The sequence below is a fragment of the Rhagoletis zephyria genome, unplaced genomic scaffold (genome assembly GCF_001687245.7).
Source record: "Rhagoletis zephyria isolate East Lansing unplaced genomic scaffold, Rhagoletis_zephyria_1.1 Rzeph_scaffold_04217, whole genome shotgun sequence".
Lineage (NCBI taxonomy): Eukaryota > Metazoa > Arthropoda > Insecta > Diptera > Tephritidae > Rhagoletis > Rhagoletis zephyria.
The window spans coordinates 22,483-44,164 of record NW_016161300.1 but is presented as its reverse complement, the minus strand read 5'-3'; the positions used below and the strand labels follow the sequence as shown (position 1 = coordinate 44,164).

The following is a 21,682-nucleotide window of genomic DNA, read 5'->3' as shown; positions in this document are numbered from 1 at the left end:
GAAATGTGCTACTCTTCCACGCAAAAATCTGAAATGTGCTACTCTTCCACGCAAAATTCTGAAATGTGCTACTCTTCCACGCGAATAGTGAAATGTGCTAGTCTTCCACGCGAAAATCTGAAATGTGCTACTTTTCGACGCGAATAATGAAATGTGGTAGTCTTCGACGCGAAAAGTGAAATGTGCTAGTCTTCCACGGTAATTTGAGATGTGCTACTCTTCGTTGGGAGCGACGATACATACTACATTTCTCTTTGGGCGCAGCGCTGCTTGTACATAAATTTCGCTTTGCGTATGCCTGTAGCTGGCAAAGGTTCTTTTTTTATACCCGAGCGCACTTGTGCACAAAGGTATATTAACTTTGTTCACATAACGGTTGTTTGTAACAGCCAAAAGGAATCCAGATAGATATAGAAAAATGTATACATAAATGCTCAGAATGAATAGAGAAGTCGATTAAGCCATGTCTGTCTGTCCGCCCGTCTGTATAATAATGTAATATTAAAGCTAATTTATTCAAAATTGATGCTTGCAACAAGTTTTTACCAAGAAATACGCTTATGATAAAATTTTGGAAAATGGGCGTGGCACCGCCCACTTACGATCACATATATTTATCTCGGTAACCGGTCTACCAATTTGTACCAAACTCGGTATGGTTATTGTGCGTGCCACATAAAAGCAAAACGTTGAAAATAATTGAAATCGAAAGAGAAGAGAATAGAGAGAAATGTCTGTGTGGTACGCCGATGCTCTCTATATAAAAACGCGTGAAAGGCAAACGGTCTAGCAATGCGTGGTATTGTTGATCAACTTAACACTTTAATTAAACATACTTATTATTAAACTTTCATTTTAAAAATACCACTGTGTTCTACTGTGGGTGAAATATGTAATTTTAAAACTTGAATCATAGAAATCGACCCAGTACGTCGGCTGTTTCGCTTTCACGTTTTTTGGGATTTAATTTTATATATGGTATAGATGACGAACGATGAGAACGGTATGCCGCTAGATTTATTCCCACGTTGATATAACGAAAGCTCGCTGCTCCGATGTGTTCCGATGTTTGCTGATAGGGGTGGATTGTTGAAAAAAGGAGGATGGCAATGCGTGGGTTGCCTTTATAGGCAACACTGGAATGCAATTCCAGTATATCTATTGGTAGCACTAGAAGTTGAAATGAAAAATCCAGCAGGGATACTTTGAATCGGTAAATGTGCAGGGATGCGTTTAGAATCAGAGGATGCCCAGTGATGCATTCTTTAAGTGGGCGCAAGTCACTTAAACATGCCGACCCCGCTGCACATGTGCAAGGCTGTCCTTCTGGTTCGGCAAAACCCTGGAGTCTGGTTTCCGTCATCTGACATCTGGTTGAAATGTGGTGGGTTGTAGGTGAAAATGCACAGCCACCGATCTTTTTCCTTTTGCATACTGAGGAATTTGATGCAATTTCTGGTAGGTAAATATGAAGACGGATTGCGCTCTGGATACGTTCATTGAAGTATATTTTCTGGTCAATCGTATGTAAACGTGGTGTGATTCCGATGATCCTTTGTACAGCGTTGCAGTGAAAATGATTTGGAAATATATTTTTCTATAAGAAGGTCTTGGAATATTGTACGTAGCGATGGTTCTTGAAGCGATGCTGATTTTAAAACGACAGGTCGTCGAAAGCCAGTGCTGGTGTTGATGAATGAAAAAAAGAAATTCAATTTTTATTTTCAGTAAAGATTTGTTGGTATATAAATTGTCGCGGTTTGACTTTTATTTATGGAAGATATTATTTTTGTGGGCAAAACCCAACGCAATGCATTTTTCCTTTCCGGGACGAGTTTCATAATGCGTATTGTCATTCGATTTAGTATGTTTTAGGATTTTCGAAATTTATGTATGAAGGGGACTGTAATTGATTGGACTTATAACAAATTACTCGCAAGGCTTTCAGCCAAGATGAAAAAGTACCAAGAGCTTGGCCAATAGAATGCAGAAGTATTAATGGTGAACTGTCAGGAGGTTTCAGAACTTCATTGTGTTTTAAGCCCGTAGAGCTTACTGTTTGTAATAATGCAATTATTAATTTTGATGAACATATATGAAATGGGATTTCTATGAATGACTTAGACTGTATGTAGGGAACGGCAGTCCCGTAGAGATTGGGATTCGTTTAATAATCTGCCTCCACTTTTGAAGGTCGAGTGGCTTTGGCATTTCTTGTTTGAATCGTGGTTCGGTTTGTGTAAGAATGGGCGATAGCGATCCTGGGGGGCTCAAAAGTGGCGGAACTGAAGATGCAATTTGCCACTTTTGCGCATTTTGTATGGTGGTTTTTAATGTCTCACTCCAATGCCATCGGTGTATGGTATTTTTTGAAAGGGGATCTTTGAAGATTTTTGATTTGACTCTTTGATATAGAGCTGCAGGTCTTTTGGAGATTTGATATGATAAGTTAAATTGTGGATCAGCGACGTCTAAACCTTTAACTTTCTTTAGAGTGTTTGGTTTCTTATCGTGAAGCCTAGGTAGGGAGCCCGATGAACTGCGGAGCACAATCGCGTTGGTATCGATGCGAATGATATTTCGTCTGGTTATTTGCGTAAGTTTTGGAATAAAAAGCGGATATGTTTGCTCGATGTGCGGTTGGGTATTTGTATGTTGCTTTTTCTCGGTGCTCGACATATTACGTTGGATTGTAGAGTTGTGATACTTGGTTGGGTTAGGTTGTCGCGGTCGTCTATAAGACACACTTAGGATCAGAGCCTATTGTGATGCCGCATGTGAGGTCAGCAACTCCCAATCCCTCCTAAAACCAACTTGAACTTTGAACGAATTTTAGAAGATCCCCGATTTCGACGCATCTAAGGTCCTCCAAGTTGTCGAAGAACTGCCTTCCAAGAGTGGAGAGTCTTCGTCTGGATAGAGCAGGGGACTATCCTCCTCCTCTTCATCTCGACAACTTCTACAGAATTCATGTAAACGTAGGCCAAGTCGATAGGCGTGCTTGCCAATTAGGCAGTGTCCTGTTATGACAGATAGTAATAATCCAAAATTGGGCTTATTTAGACTCAGTAGTAGGCCAGTACGTTTGGCGCTGAGCACCGGCCACAATTGTTTGGCAGTTTTGCAGGTAATTTCGTCCTGCCACCTGTCGTTCGCTACTTTAGTAAGCCTCTCGGAGATAAGTAGCTTACAAGTTCGCAAGGGTATTCCTATTTCGTCGTTTATAACTTCAAAAGGAAGTTTCGTGCCAAGTCGCGCCAGCTCCTCGGACTTGCAGTTCCCCTCTATGCCGCAGTGACCCGGAACCCATCTCACCTTTGGGCGAAATGACTCAGCCATCTCGTTAAGAGATGCACGGCATTTCATGGCTACCAACCTCCATGGTAGCCGCCGACTGCTTCGTGAGGGACTTTATTGCCGCCTGGCTGTCAGTGAAGATGTAGATATCAACTTGGGGTATCATATCACACTTTACCAGTTTAGTGGTTATGTCGATTGCTATCGGTTCAGCCTGAAAAACGCTACAGTGGTCCGGGAGACGAAAGCTGAGGGAGATTAACAGGTGATGGGAGTATACACCTCCTCCAACCCTTCCCTCGAGCTTTGAGCCATCTGTGTATACATGGACCAGTTTAGTGGTTCTGTCGATTGCTATCAGTTCAGCCTGAAAAACGCTACAGTGGTCCGGGAGACGAAAGCTGAGGGAGATTAACAGGTGATGGGAGTATACACCTCCTCCAACCCTTCCCTCGAGCTTTGAGCCATCTGTGTATACATGGACCAGTTTAGTGGTTCTGTCGATTGCTATCAGTTCAGCCTGAAAAACGCTACAGTGGTCCGGGAGACGAAAGCTGAGGGAGATTAACAGGTGATGGGAGTATACACCTCCTCCAACCCTTCCCTCGAGCTTTGAGCCATCTGTGTATACATGGACCAGTTTAGTGGTTCTGTCGATTGCTATCAGTTCAGCCTGAAAAACGCTACAGTGGTCCGGGAGACGAAAGCTGAGGGAGATTAACAGGTGATGGGAGTATACACCTCCTCCAACCCTTCCCTCGAGCTTTGAGCCATCTGTGTATACATGGATGGACTCTCCACTACTTACAACGTCATGCTTCCATCCTTACCTTGAGGGTAGGAGGGTCGCGAACGCTGTAGCGGGTGCAGGTTCCGGAAGTGCATAGTCCACCAATCCGGGAAGCCCCGGAAACTCCGTTAGTATTCTGCCGTGACCACGACTGGTATTTGACCACTTATTTAGAATGTTCATTCGAATTGCTGCACAACTTGCGACCTGTTTGGCATGTAGGTCCAGCGGAAGAAAATTCAGTAGGACATACAGTGCCTTGGATGGTGTTGTTCTCATTGCACCAGTTATGAGTGTGGACGCAAGCCTTTGAACCTTGTCCATTTTTTTTAAGTTTACCCCTTTCCCAAGGGTGTCCCACCATACCACTATTCCGTGATAGAGAATTGGCCTAACCACCGCCGTGTATAGCCATCCCCCATCTTTTCCCTATTGCCCTGCTGCAGGAATACAGTGCCACTGTTGCTTTGCGCACTCTATCTGCAACGTTGGGACACCAGTTTAGTTTCCTATCTACTATTAGACCTAGATATTTGGTCTCTTCCTTTATTGCGAGGGTGTTGTCCTCTAGAGTTATGTTCCCGAGATCAGGTATCTTGTGCTGCCTAGTGAACAGCACAAGGTCTGTTCACTCCCCGTCCTCGCCTGTTACACCACAGGGATACTTTGTTGAGGGATCTTTGGATCAGATCTGTCAATGTTGAGAGATGTTTACCCGAAATAGCTATTACAATATCGTCGGCGTATGCAATTATCTGACCGCCGATATCTTCAAGTTCCCGTAGAAGGCTGTCTACTGCTATGTTCCATAGGAGCGGTGATATTACACCCCTTGGGGTGTACCCCTGACGGGGAACCTTTTTATTACTGATTCACCTAATCCTGCGCTTATTTCTCGACCGATTAACATTCGTTCAATAAATGGGNACTGTGGAGGCAACCCGGAAAGTGCCATTGTACTAGAAGCTCTAGAGTTTCTTCGCTGCTAGTTGTCCAATCACCATCCTCCTTGATGAGATAGCTAATATTGCTGGGGCTCTTAGATAGTATTTTGCGCAATCTGCTGGCTTCCGAAGTACTTTCTATCTTCTGACAGAAGTTCCTCCATGAGGAGCGCTTAGCGTCTCTTATTGCATACTTAAATCGGCGTTACCAGTCTTTAAATTCACTCCAAGATNATCTTCAAGTTCCCGTAGAAGGCTGTCTACTGCTATGTTCCATAGGAGCGGTGATATTACACCCCTTGGGGTGTACCCCTGACGGGGAACCTTTTTATTACTGATTCACCTAATCCTGCGCTTATTTCTCGACCGATTAACATTCGTTCAATAAATGGGGGTTAGTGAATTGCTTACTCCCAGATTTGTCAGAGATGAGATAATCGCTGCAGGAGATACACTGTTGAAAGCACCCTCGATGTCCAGGAAGGCCGCGAGAGTGTATTCTTTGTAATCTTTCAATTGTTTGCACTAAGGAATGGAGTGCTGTTTCAACTGATCTCCCTTTGTTGTAGGCATGTTGGGCTGCCGAAAGTTTGCTGCCCACCTTGTCTATAATATGCCCATCTATTAGTCTCTCTAGAGATTTCAGAAGGAAAGACGACAGACTAATTGGTCTGAAGTCTTTTGGTCTCGTGTGTGTAGTTTTCCCTGCCTTGGGAATGAAAACCACTCTTACCTCCTCCCATTTGTGGGGTATATAATTAAGTCGTAACACTGCTTCAAAGACTGGTACGAGTATGGGTGCAATCATTCCTGCTGTATGCTGTAGGTCAGCGGAAATAATTCCGTCTGGTCCCGGAGACATAAACGGTTGGAAGCTGCTAATAGCACGCTTTATGCTCCCCTCGGTAATGATATTCGCTGGAATGTCATCATGGTTGTCTGGGCTTCGGGGATTGGTGGCTCTACTGTGGAGGCAACCCGGAAAGTGCCATTGTACTAGAAGCTCTAGAGTTTCTTCGCTGCTAGTTGTCCAATCACCATCCTCCTTGATGAGATAGCTAATATTGCTGGGGCTCTTAGATAGTATTTTGCGCAATCTGCTGGCTTCCGAAGTACTTTCTATCTTCTGACAGAAGTTCCTCCATGAGGAGCGCTTAGCGTCTCTTATTGCATACTTAAATCGGCGTTACCAGTCTTTAAATTCACTCCAAGATTTGGATCTCTTAGCTTAATTAAATTTTGATCTGCATTCCCTTCTGAGGGTTGCGATTTCAGTGGACCACCATGGAGGTTTCGGTTTCCTGCTTGTTGCCCTGATTGGGCAGGCTACTTTTGCTGCACGATGAAGTGCTTTAGTTATATCGTCTACAACGTTATCAAGTTGATGTTCCGAGTTTATTTGATTTGTGAGGTCGGAAATATTATTAGAAAAGGTTGTTTCAAACTTTTTCCAATTTGTTTTTCTGCGGTTTAAGACCGCTTGTTGTTTTCTTACTGGTGCGTATAGGTTATAAATCACGTACATGTGATCTGAAAAGGAGTTACCTTTAGAGACTCTCCAGTTATTCAGGAGTTCTGCCCCTACTCATTGACACATGTAATGTCAAGGACCTCCCTTCTAACAGACGTCACAAAGGTAGGGGTATCACCTACGTTGCTAACCTGTAAGTTATTACACATAATAAATTCGAATATCGACTCACCATGTTCATTTGTGTCTGAGGTGACCCATATATGATGATGGACATTCGCGTCCGCTCCAATGACCATCGGAGTGCCGCCTCTAGATGCCTCCATTACCGCGCTCCTTAAGGATTGTGGTGGAGGTGGTGTGTCTGCGTCGTGGGCCATGTATGTGGAAGCCAGCCAAATCGACATTCCGCTTGATTCCACTGCTATGATGACGTTGTCCGCATCACTAAACGGTATCAAGAGAAATGCATTAATACAGTTTTTGTCCGAGGGCAGACCAGACCTTCCTAAATGGGTGGGTCTAATTTTTTTGGGGGGTTCTCGGTTATCCGAGGCGGGTTTTTTTTTTGGATTCATGTTTCATAAACGTCCGCACTGCTCGACGTGGCGAGCGTGGCGGACTACGTATTTACGGGGGGGCGAAAGGGAGACCTCGACCACAGCGGTCCCCTCCGCCGTGGCAAGGTCATTCTACCTCCTGAGGTGACCCGGTATCAGGAGAGCGCCGTTAGAATACAACCGGATACCCCTGGCTGCAAACCATCTAATAGGCAAGGTGACGCGTAACACCCTGGATTAGGGGGGAAGGATAGGGCGAGATGGGAGAGAAGGGTTCGTAAGTAGGACGAGCATGGGGGAGTCGGCGGTACGGTCCTCTCCGTATGTATGATTGGAGGAACACGGCACCCGCAGTTACGCAGATGGGTGGTCAACCAAGCTCCACACGGAGCTTCTCTCTTGGTTCGTGCTGGCTTAAAGCCCCCCGAAGGAAGATTTAAACCACCACTTAAGCCTTATCCCCACGGCAAGGGGACCAACACGATGAGGTTGATTGTACCAGCTATAAAGAAGATTTATTTGAAGATTTTTATTTATTTTTTCTTCACAAACTTTTGCCTTAGATGTTGGCTTCATAGCCGATTTGGGATTCAACACTGTATGATGGGATTCTGTGTAATAAAAGTATTGGCGACTCTTTCGAGAATGGGTACGTATATGATTGCGTGCCAAGCAATTGGTGCAATAGCCGCTTTTTTCAAGGAACATTTAAACTCCGAAATATGGGACACAATTTCAAAGGATGATTATGAATGCACAATTTGCATTTAAAAAAAGGGGTTTCCTGAGAATATGATCAATTAGAAATTGGAGTTTTTTCGGATAAATATATTATTTTGTTTTACCAATGTTGCTTGAGTTAGCTTGACATTTATGCTGATAGAGAATTTGGGATTTGCAAAAATCGAAGCTATTATTACATAACTGGAATAACAGCATACATCCAAGCTTACGGTGACCATATTAACCAATGTAAAATAAAGGACGTTTTTTTCAAAATTATTTGGGAATACGTACATACAACTTGTACGATAAAAGTACCTTACCCATATCGTAATATAAATCAAATATTTACCAGTTAATTAACCGATTCCGGAAAATGAAGCCAAATCCTTTTCAAGGACTTCGTCATCCTTTGCTGCCAAAATACATTTACCGAAGTCAGCACACAGAGGTTCAAAATTGGAATTTAATTTCGTAATTCACCGCAGTCTTCATTTTTCAACCAATTTTTACTAAAAACCAAAAAACAAATTATTTTTGTGAACCTTTTTTATAACATTTCAAAAATTTTTTGTAATTTTTTCGTTTTGGGGAACCATAAAATTGTTTTTAACTAGTCTTTGTTATGTAACATTTATTAACTAACGTATTTTCCATTTTCTTCAAAACTGCCACTTTTTCAGCATTTTGCACCAAAAAATTTAATATAATCAAATAAAAATTAACAAATCAGGCTCAACTGGTATCTTGCAAATATTATAAGCTTTAATAAAAAAAATTATCAAATTAAGTGAAAAAAATTAAGGCTCCAGTGAATTACGAACACTAACCCCTCTATTCTAACAGAGTCACAAAACTTAGCTCATCACTGTTGTGATTTCAAGTGCGCCGAGAAATGTGTCACAAAAAATTCGATTTTGAGTGCTAGAAAAATACACAAAAATTTAAAAAATTGAATTGTAGCGGCCAAAATGTATTCAACAAAGTGTGATTGATTTTGACATTGCTCTCATAAGAAACAGGCTATAATGTCAAATTGATATGAATTGTTAACCTATTTAAAAATATTTTTTTTTCAAATTTGAATTTGTTTAAAAAAAATTTACACAAAAATTTCTCAAGTAACAAATTTTCTTAATAAACGTGAAATTGTTAAGAGATAAACCGCCGAGGAGAGCAAGTAAGCACATTTAAAGTTTGGTAATAAGTAAGATGAAACGGAGCAAAACTTTTGAACGGTGCGCTGTATGCAATAGAAGTCAGGACACGAAAATAGAGCGATGTTTTAAACCACCTAGTTGCGAGTTAAGACGGCAGCGATGTAGTGTTGTACTACGTGATTCATCTCGCGTTTGTGAAAACCACTTCAAGGAAAGTGATTTCATTTGTTGTCCGTGCGAGTCAAGCACTTTCAAACGAGCTCGTTTATAAACAAACTATTTCGCATAAAAAAAATTTATTTTCAAAATTGTTAGAGTTAAGCTCTCATATAAAATTGGAAATAAATGTAAAATTATACTTCTATTTAAACATAAAAATAAACGCACAAAAGCATAAAACTTGGGCAATTAAAAACAAGAAAATTGCTAAAACGATTTTATAAACAATTTGTTTTATTTTATTGACAAAATATATATATTCCAGGTAATGTAAGTAAAACAAAAATAAAATCAAAATAAAAGCCTTGGTATCAGTGCTGACAAGATACATGCATCACTAAGGGTTAATTCGTTTGTTTATACTTTTTGACATTATAGTACCTTAAAAGAGAGCCGCACTGAGTTGTCAATCACGCCTTGTTTAATACACCTTGGTAGCGGCATATTTTTTGCAGCGGCAAGCTTTGAGGCGCGGTAGAAATCATAGCAGTGATGAGCTAAAATTTGTGACTTTGTTAGAATACGGCTGTAAATGCCACTTTAGACCACAGTGCAGCAGGGGGTTTATTGTTCTCTTTCAATGGAACTGGAAACTCAGCGTGCACCACGATCCTGTGCACAACTTTCCCTGTTCTTTATATGGCGAAGATTTTCATTATATTTTATAAGGAACATTTTTATTTTTCTTATTCTGAAAAATTTACCTCTGAAAAATGCAGAGCTGATTTAAAGGACAGTTTAAGAAATAAGGGGCACAACGGTTCCTTTATTTTGAAAAAAAATATAAAGGACAGAGGGTTAAAATAAAGGACTGCCCTTTGAAATAAAGGGCGGATAGTCACCGTATGTATGCTCCTTTTTTAATTTTTGAATAAATTAAATTCTCATCATTCGCATATAGATTTTTTTACGAAAGTTTCAGGGTTTTCCAACGAGATTGGATATCTTGTAACTTAACTTCAAGTAAAGTACATGTATGATCTTTCGGTTTAGCTTTTTCAAAATGTGTACAAAAATTTAGGAGGTAGTTTGAACCGAAGGTAAACTTCGCGAATAATGATGGTTTATTTGTCATTATGGAATCTGACGTGGCTTTTGCCGAACGGAGCAGAGGTTTCATTGAGTCGGTTGGAAATTTTAAGTAGCAAAAATTGCTTTTATTTAAAAAAAAAATCGCTTGCGCTGAGATCATATCTAGTATGACTTGATTTTTATATTTATATCTGATATATTTTTGAAAAGACACATGTTTTGAAAGTGTGCAAGATCTTTCCTAATGGGTATAAGCAAAAATGAACTGTTGGGTAAAAACTCTGCTTGGAAAACCTGCAGGTTTTATTTAGGTTTTTTATTTTGTAAACGCAAGTTCATACATACAGATGTGCACTAACAACGGGCATGTACATGTGTACGTGGTCGGTATGCAACGGCAGAATTTTTTCCTACGGGGTATCGACTTTGATGTACATACATATGTACATTAAAAAATGTGTGCAAGCCAACAAAAATGAAATGCCTAAAGAAACATATGCCGTGATGGTGAGAAAGAAGCAGAGCTGTGCGCAGGTGATACTAAAACCGAAAGCAACACAACAAAGCCAAATTACAAAGAGCGAAGTTAAAGAAAGCATTAATCCAGCAAATTTGAAACTGAAGATAAATGGGATAGCGAATAGGCAGATTGGAGCCAAGAATGATAGAATACAAGATTGCGCCAATCGAGCTGAGAGCAACTGGCCGTGACGTCAAAATGTACCAGAATGAGAGAGCAAGGCGAACTCGACAAGAAAAAGAAGAAGCATCGAACAAAAGACAGTATTGCCAAGTTTTGAATTTGAAAAAGCACCAAATTTTTATTGGTCTATTTTATGGACTTTATATGAATACATAAATTTATTGTAAGGATGCCGATTCAAATTAATAAAAATCAATGTTTCTTGCACAACGGTCGATTTCTTCTGGCATGATTGAAGGTGCTGCCCATATTTCGTTGGCGCTTATGATTGTCACTGTGACATGATTTTGTTAAAATTTTTGTAAAATTGCTTATCACACTTACGATTGCTATAAATTTTGCTTCAATTTTTTTTAAGATTTTCTAATTTGAAGTCTTCAAACTAAAAACAAAAGCACCAAAAACGCACCAAGCACAAAACTCAAAAATTTTCGCGTTTTGAATACCCACTAAATTTGGTGCGAAAAGCATGAAGTTGGCAACAGTGAATGTAAACAAAAGTATATTATGACGTCAGCGATTGGGTGGATGCTGTCAAATCGACGAAGAGAGGGTTAGTGGTTCGTGAATGGCGCGACCTTTATTTTCTGGATCGTGTGTGCAAGCGGTATTCTTTGCTCTTCTGCGCTTACGCAAGCACAGCAAAAAACAACGAATTAAGAATGAGCACAAGTGAAATTAGGGAATATTCGAAAGTCGACGTTCAGACACGAAAACTTTTGTTGCGGAAACTCGAAGCTTGTAGGGGAGAGAGCGACGAGGAAAGGGGACGGGTACCGAGGCGCCCGTACTCGGGAAACACGCTTTGTGCTCTCGTTCGTCTGAGTAATTCAAGTTGGCGATTCACAGCTGACAACAACAATTGCGTAAAAAAGAGTTTCTGTGTGTGAAGGCAAAGGGCAACACCAAAAGAGAAATCGCCGATAATAAGAAACTCGAGTTTCCGTGTTTGAACGCAGACAAACAAAGCGAATTGGTACCGCTAACTTGAATTACTCAGACGAAGAAGAGCACAAAGCGTGTTTCCCGAGTACAGGCGACTCGGTACCCGTCCCCTTTCCTCGTCGCTCTCTCCCTTACAAGCTTCGAGTTTCCTCAACAAAAGATTTCGTGTCTGAACATCGACTAGGGCTTTAAAGCGATAGCAGCAGCGCCGTACGGCTGCGGAACATGGAACGTCTAAAGGTGAAATTAGTCAAGAACGCAGAACTTATACTTAAACGCTGTCTGTATACGCTCGATTACTGGATCCCTCAGTGTTGCTTACTACAGTGTTGCCACTCATCAATAAACTTTCATAAACTTACCTTTTCAACTACAACTTTCATGCTATAATAGATGCTAGCTAAATATAAACTACTTATTTTTCAACAAAAAACCTTATTCGATAGTAAATTTCAAATATTTTAAACGTATTTTGAAAAGGAACTTATAACTTTTTTACCATCTACAAAACGGACGAAGTGGCAACCATTTATAGAAGGAAGAAATCGGCTGAAACGGAAAAATCTAAATTCCGCAGATTTCTGCGCTACGGGCTACAACTACAGAAAAATTCTGCGTTGTTGAGTTTTCATTTACATGGCGCTCTGGTAAAACAGATCGTATCAGCTGACTCGGGTTTACGTACCGGTAGGCTTACGTTCTTGACTGATCTCCCCTTAATACAAAAAATATTGCGCGGGCGCAAGCAGCGAAATGCACTTATGAACATAGGTTCATATGCCTGTATATAAACACTCGAATGGGTGGCATGCATGGAAACTATCGCGAAGTTAGGGAACTGAAATGCAACGGGTAGTTGACTTGGGGCCGGTTGTTCAATGTCTGATTTGCACAAATCAGAGGTAGAAGCTCCGGTTAAATACAACGACTGCTTTACCGATCACATGTTATAAGCATGGTGTCAAAAACGTCGATAATGATGTCTAACCGGCAAGTAGTGATAACCAGACATTGAACAACCGGCCCTTAGGCGTATATTGTGTGTATGTGATTATATTTATTAGAGCACATACATAAGTGTGCAAGGGTATATGTACATAATATGTACGTACATATGTATTTTTATTAGAACAAATGGATATTAACGTGCGGTTTGGGACGGTATATTGTGGGAAAAATTTTAAATTTCAGCACTTATGTACATGAGAGAGTGAATACTTCTCTTTGCAATTGTTTTCCCTCGATGGACGCAAGATGTCGAGTAGGTATGTTCTGAGTCCCGCGGTGGGCAGCAATTGGTATTTTCTGTTTGCTATTTATTCACTTTCCGGGTTTACCAAATTCATTGGTTTATGACGTTGTCACGGAAACTTTGCGATATAATGTAAAGTTTTTTTTTTGTTACTTTTTGGTTGTGCTCCGAGTGGGTGGTCTGCTGCTGTTGGCTGCCGAAAAGAAAAAAGGAACGAAAACGAATTGCCGTCGCTAACAGAGTCGCGTGATCCCTTTTTTTGAAGTTAGTTTTTCGGAGGTTGCATTGCCAATTCAAATTTGGCTCACAAGGACCATGTTAAAAGCTTTTGTAATTATAAGATAGTATTATTTAAGTTAAAAGATTACAATTACTATTTTAATTTGTTCTAAGAGATTTTAGGCGCGAATGATTTTTAAACTGAGTTAATGAATGAGTTATATAGCTTTAGATTTAATATGAATTTTAAGCAAAGGTAAAATCGTATAAATTGAAGAATTTAATAGAGTCAACCTTTCTGAAACGGGCCACTAAAAATTAATGACCTTACTCATAAAAAATAAAGTAGCTTTATAAAAGGTTTATAAATTGAAAAATGTATGAAAACGTCAATTTATAAAGCTCTTTAAACATACTTTATTTTTTATGAATAAGGCCGTAAGTATTCGAATTTCAAATATGTTTTGGCAGAGGTCTATATGTGAAAATTAACGTCTTAAAATTTTTTTGAAAATTTTAACTTTTTCAAAAATTTATTCATAAATGAATTTTTGACCTTCTTTTCATCAATTTTATATATTAATTGCTATATTTCCGTAAATATTCAATGAAAAATAACCAAATTTTAAAGGTGTATTCAGAAAAAGTAGCAGAATCGAAAAAAATATTCATACTGGAAAAATTTAATTTTTTAATAGTATTAAATAATACTAAATTTCCCAATAAACAATTGACAATTTAACAGACTTCTCCTTGTGTTAAACAAAAAAAAAATTTACGATCTTATTCTATAAAGTATACATTAACCACTCGTGCAAAAATATTTTAGTGCACTCTATCCCATAAAAAAGTACGAATGTTTAAACATTACCGTGGATACGCGAAACCACTACCGACGTTGGAATGCAGCGCCGATAAACCAGGGCCCGTTCGTCGTTGCGTGCTTACGTTTTAAAAAGCATATAGGTATATTATTATTACACATGTTAATAATTCTTACGATTAATTCTTTATATTAATAATTATTGAAATCTCAGTGCCTAAATTTATTTTCGAAATCATGAGGCTCCTAAATTCTGAGAATCTTGAGTACAGACTAGAGGTGTGCATATTTGATTTGAAATGCTGTTTATAAAATAATAGTTGATACTAGTATCACGGCGTACTAACACAAAATGACTAACATGGAACACACTGCTGCCGTTCACTTCACACCCAACTGTTTTACTGCACTCGCTGTACTGCCCCGTTACTTTCCTCTCTTTAGTGTAAATCAGTATTTGCACGAATGGTTAGTGTATACTTTATAGAATAAGATCGTAAATTTTTTTTTGTTTAACACAAGAAGTCTGTTATATTTTTTTCGATTCTGCTACTTTTTCTGAATACACCATTAAATTTGGTTATTTTTGATTGAATATTTACGGAAATATAGCAATTAATATATAAAATTGATGAACAGAAGGTCAAAAATTCATTTATGGAAAATTTTTTGAAAAATTGAAATTTTCAAAAAATATTTTAAGACATTAATTTTCACATATAGACCTTTGAATATCTGCCAAAACATATGTGAAATTCTACTACTTAATTTTTAGAGGCCCGTTTCAGAAAGTTTGACTCTTAGCTAAATTTAATTGAAATATTAACGATGACGTACGATGAGAACGGTATGTCGGTAGATTAATTCCCACGTTGATATGATGAAAGCTAGCTGCTCCGATGTTTTCCGATGTTTGCTCATAGGTGTTGATTGTTGAATAAAAGGAAGATGGCAATGCGTAGGTTGCCTTATAGGCAACACTGAAATGCAATTCCAGTATGTCTATTGGTAGCACTAGGAGTTGAAATGAAAAATCCAAGCAGGGATACTTTGAATCGGTAAATGTGCAGGGATGCGTTTAGAATCAGAGGATGCCCAGTGATGCATTCTTTAAGTGGCTGCAAATCACTTAAACAATCATATTAAAATATCTGAATTTTTTTTGGAACGAAAGCTGAGATGTTTATGAAAAGTAATGTCAATTGTTCGGAATTTCCTGAAGTTAAAACAAATGTATTAAAGTTGTACATAGAGTTTTTGGACCAAATAAATTTAAGATTTGATTTCAAGCGTGAAGATGTAAAAAAGTTTACAAATCATAACACCAGCTAAGGTAGTTTCTAAAGAAGATTTATCAAGTTTACCTCTTTTGTTAAAGTTTCCCCATATCATAGATTGTGATCCTGATATATTAACCACGCAGTGGAATTTACTGAGGCTAAGTGAGCTTGATATTTCCAGCGATCTGGATATTGATATGTTTTGGGAAAAAATGTATTCTATTAAAAATGGAATGAATGAAAATAGCTCGCCAATTTTGTTTTTAATATAATTTCATAATCACATAGCTCTGCGTCTGCAGAACGCAAATTTTCAACGCTTTCTTTGATAAAAACTAAACTAGAAGTAAACTTAAGATTGACAGTATCAATAGCATAATGTTATGCAAGGAACTTGTAAACAAAAATTACCCGTACTATGTGTGGTCAGCTGCTAAAGATTTGCATGTATAATTAATTGATTTAAATTTACTTTTAAGAAATTAAACTTATTGGTACATAACATGTACATATGTATATAATTCATACAACCAAAACATGTTAAATGATTTCATCTCTGTACCTACGACTGTACCTGAATTTATTTATTTCTTGTTTGTTTTAAAATGGACAAAGTACATACTATATGCACATATGTATGTACATACATGTTTTGTATTCGAATTATTTAATCTTTAATAAATTAATTTTATGCTTTCAGAATCGTTTTTTGTAATTGAAATTTATTTGGTAGGTTGTAAACGATTTTGGTCGGATTTGGGATGAAAATTGGTTGGGGAAAAAAATTGTTAGTGGCAACGCTGGAAGAGTAGCACATTTCAGATGTTTGCGTGGAAGACTAACACATTTCAGATTTTTGCGTGGGAAAGTAGTACATTTCAGATTCTCGCATGGAAAAATAGCACATTTCATTATTTGCCTGGAAGACTAGCACATTTCAGATTTTCGCGTGGAAGACAAAGGTTGCGTGATTTTGAATTAGCCTAATCACAAATCCATAAATCAAATTTAATTCTGAATTGAAAAATGAATCAAACCCTATATAAACTGTTTTGTTGTGATTCGATTTGTCGACTAAATGAAAAATAATATTTAATTGTGATTTGATTCATCAACCAAATATAAATATAAAATAATTTTTTTTTGTGATTTGATTTGTCGACCACATAAGCAATCAAATTTATTTTTGATTTTATTGATTTGCAGAGCGAATCAATTTTTTCGGCATTTTTCAACTTAATACTATTTTATGCAACACAAATACGATTTTCAATATTTTCCAACTTCCAGTTCTACGAAAAATTGCTGCATTTTCGAGATTTTGGGACTCTGAAGACTATATCGTTATCCTCTAAACTACTTCAGGACTTTCTGGACTACCTCCGGATTTTCGGAACTATTTCAGAACTTTCGTTATATTTATCGACCTACATATCGATAAATTTATCGATTTTGAAATCGTTATATGTTACGGTATTAATCGATAGTCCCTAGAATCCTAAATGTCTCGAAATTCCGGAAATAGTCCCAAAAGTCCCGATATAGTCTCGAGAATCCCAAAAATCCCTTAGTAGTATCAAAAATCCCGAAATAGTCCCAAAAATTACGAAGTAGATCTGTAGATCCCCAGCCCCAAGAATCCCGAAAATCTCGAAGCAGTTTCGAAAAACCCGAAATAGTCCCGAAAATCCCGAAATATAATGATTAATTTCCAACTTGGTAAGCACTACTTTGCGTATAACTGGAAGTTGGTTAATGCTTGAAAATTGTATTTGCGCTGCACAAAAAAGTATTATGTATTTAGTGGAAAAATCAGGAATCAAATTGATTTACTCTAAAATCAAATTACAAATACATTTGATTTCGTATTTGGTCGACGAATTTGGTTGACAAATCAAATCACGAATAAATTGTATGACAATCTGAAATGTGCTACTCTTCCACGCAAATAATGGAATGTGCTCGTCTACCTCGGAAAAATCTGAAATGTGCAACCCTTCCATGCGGGAATTTGAAATGTGATAATTTCCACGCAAAAATCTGAAATGTGCTACTCTTCCACGCAAATTAGAGGTGGCAGATATTTGCGTACCTGTGACTTTGTCCTGGTTACTGAAAAGTCACGGGTAACTGCTGTGACAACTTCCAAAAAGTCACCGTGACAGACTGTGACAAAGGAACGGTCGCAGTGATGTTTTTGTAGTAGTATTGCGCCTTCCAAAATATCAGTAACAGTCCCAGTTACTGCTGCGAACTGTGAATTTGATAAAGTAGTAGTCGCAATTGCATATCGAGAAACTGCGACCAGTTATTTAAGATTGAAATCTGATTACTGTTGTTTAATATTAGAATTTCACACCATTAAACACGAGTGTGAATGACCAAAACAAACGACGAAAATATCCAGTAATGCCAAATAAATAAATAATGCCCTTAGTTCACTCGGTAAGGGATTATTATTTGCAACGTTTTTGTCACAGTCGCGGATGAAATCATTGTGTGTGTGTAATGAATTGTGCTACACGGTTAAAAATGTCGGTTTCAATTTTAAACTTTTTGGACTACATATATGACCAAACTAAATTTAGTTTCAAATACAAACCTTCCAAGTTTAAAAGAAGAGAGCTCATATGTTGGGTTTAGAATTTAAACAGTTCGGTTTAAATTTTAAACCCAAACATTTTCTATTTCATTTGCTTCACGTAACACTTCACGAAAGCTTTTTCATAATTAAGAATAAAAAAAATCTTAAATTTCATGCTCCTTCTGAAGGGTATTGAACCCGGACAGCCTTGGTAGCAACCAATTTTATCAAGCATCTTTGCACACTCCGCTACACCCATGCATGCAAATGCTTTCATATGTTGAGTTTGAATCAACGCCACATTTGGCTGTGTTGATGCCGTCAGTTCATAAGATTTGCTCTCTCTCTCTCTGAGAGACATATAAAATAAGGCATATCAAGGCAAACATTTTCTATTTCGGTTTAGATTTTAAATCAAATTTTCTATATATGAAACCTAGAACCTAGAATTAAAACATTTTGGTTTTAATTTTAACTCTCCGTCAGACACATGTTTCGATTGGCACATTCGGTACGCATGAGTCTGGCTGGACCCACATGCAAATTGTATGAATTTATATAGAAATTATGTGCAACATTTGTTCAATTAAACTTATTTATTGTATGTTATTCAAATATTTACTTAATTTAAGGGCTTTCTTTTTTATTTTATTATTTAAATACACTGGCGATCAAAACCGGGTGCATGTTCGACATTTTATNAAATATTCCGACGAACTGATAACCTCCTCCTTTTTTGGAAGTCGGTTAAAAATGCAAATCATCTCTTGCCATGCTAATTCAAAAATTCAAAATAAAACTTTGAAAAACGGTTGCATTCCTTCATTTTAGGTAAAAATTACATAGGAATATATGTGGGTCCAGCCAGACCTATGTGTTACGAATGTGATGTATTAATCAACATCTCTATATATCTAGCTTTATATATATGATACTAACACGATTTTTTACAGATTGGTAATTCACTAAACTTTAGTAAGCTACCTGAAATTTCAAGCCTCTAGCTATATTTAAAGTACCCTTTTTTGTAATTTGAAAATGGAAAAGGCCTGGCTGGACTCATGTGTCAGACGAAGGGTTAAACCATTCATAGCAACACATAATTTTCTCGGCTGCCTGGACTAAAATTTAAACCAGAATACATTAAAAATTGCTTAAAACTACTGACTGGAACTAAATATTGACTAGAACACTAACGTTCTCCTGTGAGGCGGAACGAATTCGGTTTTCTCGCGATATTTCAGGAACGCTTTTTATGATCAAAGTAAGCGTTCACGCCAACTCAGTTTAGCGTTGTACGAGGTTGTTAGCAGACGCTTGCGCGGCTGAGTTCCACATCCTCTTGACGCCTGACAGGCGAACGTTAGTAGTAAAGGTAATTTGGTTTGCTGTACTTATTTCAGTTGTNAGCGTTCACGCCAACTCAGTTTAGCGTTGTACGAGGTTGTTAGCAGACGCTTGCGCGGCTGAGTTCCACATCCTCTTGACGCCTGACAGGCGAACGTTAGTAGTAAAGGTAATTTGGTTTGCTGTACTTATTTCAGTTGTTAACATGTTTGTTGGCTATTTTCTGTTTTGAACTAAATATTTTTTTTTTTACTTTTCGAGAGGGGTACCTATGAAGAACAAGTTCTAAAATGGTTGGTAGAAATATTGTTGAATGGAAGCGATAGTGAGGACAATTTGGAAGAAGATTTCAGTGAATGGGCCTTATGAATAAAAAAACTAAGCAGTTGCCTTTTCTCGAGATTTTAAAACTTATGCTTGATTTATTCAAATAAATTTACGTAAAAGGTCTGAAATTTTAAGAAAAATCAATTGCTTAGTTTTCATAAGGCTCAATGTGATACAAAAAAGTCAATTTCATTTGTAGGTACAAGTCACAATAGAAAGGATAAACAATGAATTCCTTTTGAAAGGAATTGTGTGAAAGTAAATACGAATACCTTTAAGATAATTTATGGAATTTTTGAGTTCGTTCGTTTTAAAATATTTTTTTTTTAAATTAATAATAATAATAATAATAGATTGGCGCTTACACATATGTTAGTGTTTGGCCGAGCTTCTCCTCCGATTTGTGGCGTGCGCCTTGATGTTGTCACACAAAGCGGAGGGACCTACAGTTTTACGCCGACTCCGAACGGCGATTGTATTTTTATGAGAAGCTGTTTTTCATGGCAGAAATACACTCGGAGGTTTGCCATTGCCTGCCGAGGGACGACCGCTGTTAAGAAAAAACCTTTTTTCTATATTTTTGCGATGTTGCTTTGACCAGGGTTTGAACCCAGGCATTGTGGAGTGGAAGCGCGCACTGCTTACCACTACACTACACCCTTCTCAAAAAGATGATAAAATATGTGGTAAATTTCAATACGAATTATTTTTATTAATATTAAATTAATTTTTTTTTTACCTTAGAAACATATGAAATATGTTTAAGTCCATTTTTTAAATAAATTTAAGCTTTTAAAAAGACAAAATTTTTACTTTTTTTCAAAGTAGCCTCACAGGCGAACATTAGTATTAAAGGAATAAAAAATAAGGTTAGTATTCTAGGGTTAAAGAGTAGAGTATAAAAGACTAAAAAAATCAGTAGTCCCAGCGCGGTTTAAAAATTAAACCCAAATTTTTGACCGTGTAGTCTTCCACGCGAGAATCTGAAATGTGCTACTTTTCGACGCGAATGATGAAATGTGCTAATCACCGGCGCGAATAGTGTAACGTGCTAACTAGTCTTCCACGGCAATTTCAAATGTGGTATTCTTCGTGGGGAGCAGGGCCCGAGTCGGTCGAGAAATCCGAGTTTGATTAAGAATTTCAATTGCACTATTGGTATTGTGATTCTACTTCCAGAACAATTTCGTGCTAATTGAAATTTTTTTCTGGTATGAAGTTGGCCATTTCTAATAGATTTTGTCGCTGAACTCATGTCTGAAAAATATGCACAGCATTTTAAAATACATCTCTTGTTCTTTCACAAGCCGCACTGTGTGCTTTTTGAACACTGCATGCGAATTAATCGTAGCGCCTTCGACAGAAGCAGCAATTTGATACAAAATAAAATGGTTTTGAAATCTAAAGTAAATCCCTTTCAATTGTGGCCATTCAGCCACAATTACCACCTGACTTTAAAAAAATTGGTCAAAAGTAGTGTTCTTCGAAAAAAAAACATGCAAAATCCACGGGATTTATTCCAAAACAAAATATTTATGTATTTTTTTATTATACTAGTAATCTAGATTTTGAGACGAGCAACACGATTCCACTGTTCGCAATGAGAAAAAAAAAATTTGAACACCTTAATTTAAAAAAATCAGTTTTAAAATTTAAAAAAGACTTCTACCTTGGCTTAAATTAAAGGTCTTAAATAGTACCAAAACTGACTTGTTGTTCGAGGGATATAAAATTGTTTGAAGGATGCACAGCTGCATGCAAATCATAAAAAATGCAATATATAATGGGTTTTTCAAATTGAGGGGTTGAAACTTTTTTTCTTCTCTTAAACAGTGGAACCGTGTATATCTTCTCAAAATCTATAGTAGTATAATAAAAAATACAAAAAAATTTTGTTTTTATATATCCGTTGGCTTTGGCGTGTTTTTTGCGAAGAACACTATTTTTGACCAATTTTTTTTAAGGTCAAGAAGCGATTGTGGCTCAATGGCAATATTTTTCCTTGA

General features: G+C 37.6%; 1 long non-coding RNA gene across 1 annotated transcript; it reads left to right on the top strand.

Moving 5' to 3' along the window:
• Positions 1-9,604: 9,604 nt before the first annotated feature.
• LOC108370427 (uncharacterized) lies at positions 9,605-21,375 on the top strand. Its single transcript, XR_001848628.1, has 3 exons — positions 9,605-9,692; positions 20,546-20,549; positions 21,363-21,375. It is a non-coding gene; the product is annotated as an uncharacterized LOC108370427 (long non-coding RNA).
• The last annotated feature ends 307 nt before the right edge of the window (positions 21,376-21,682 follow it).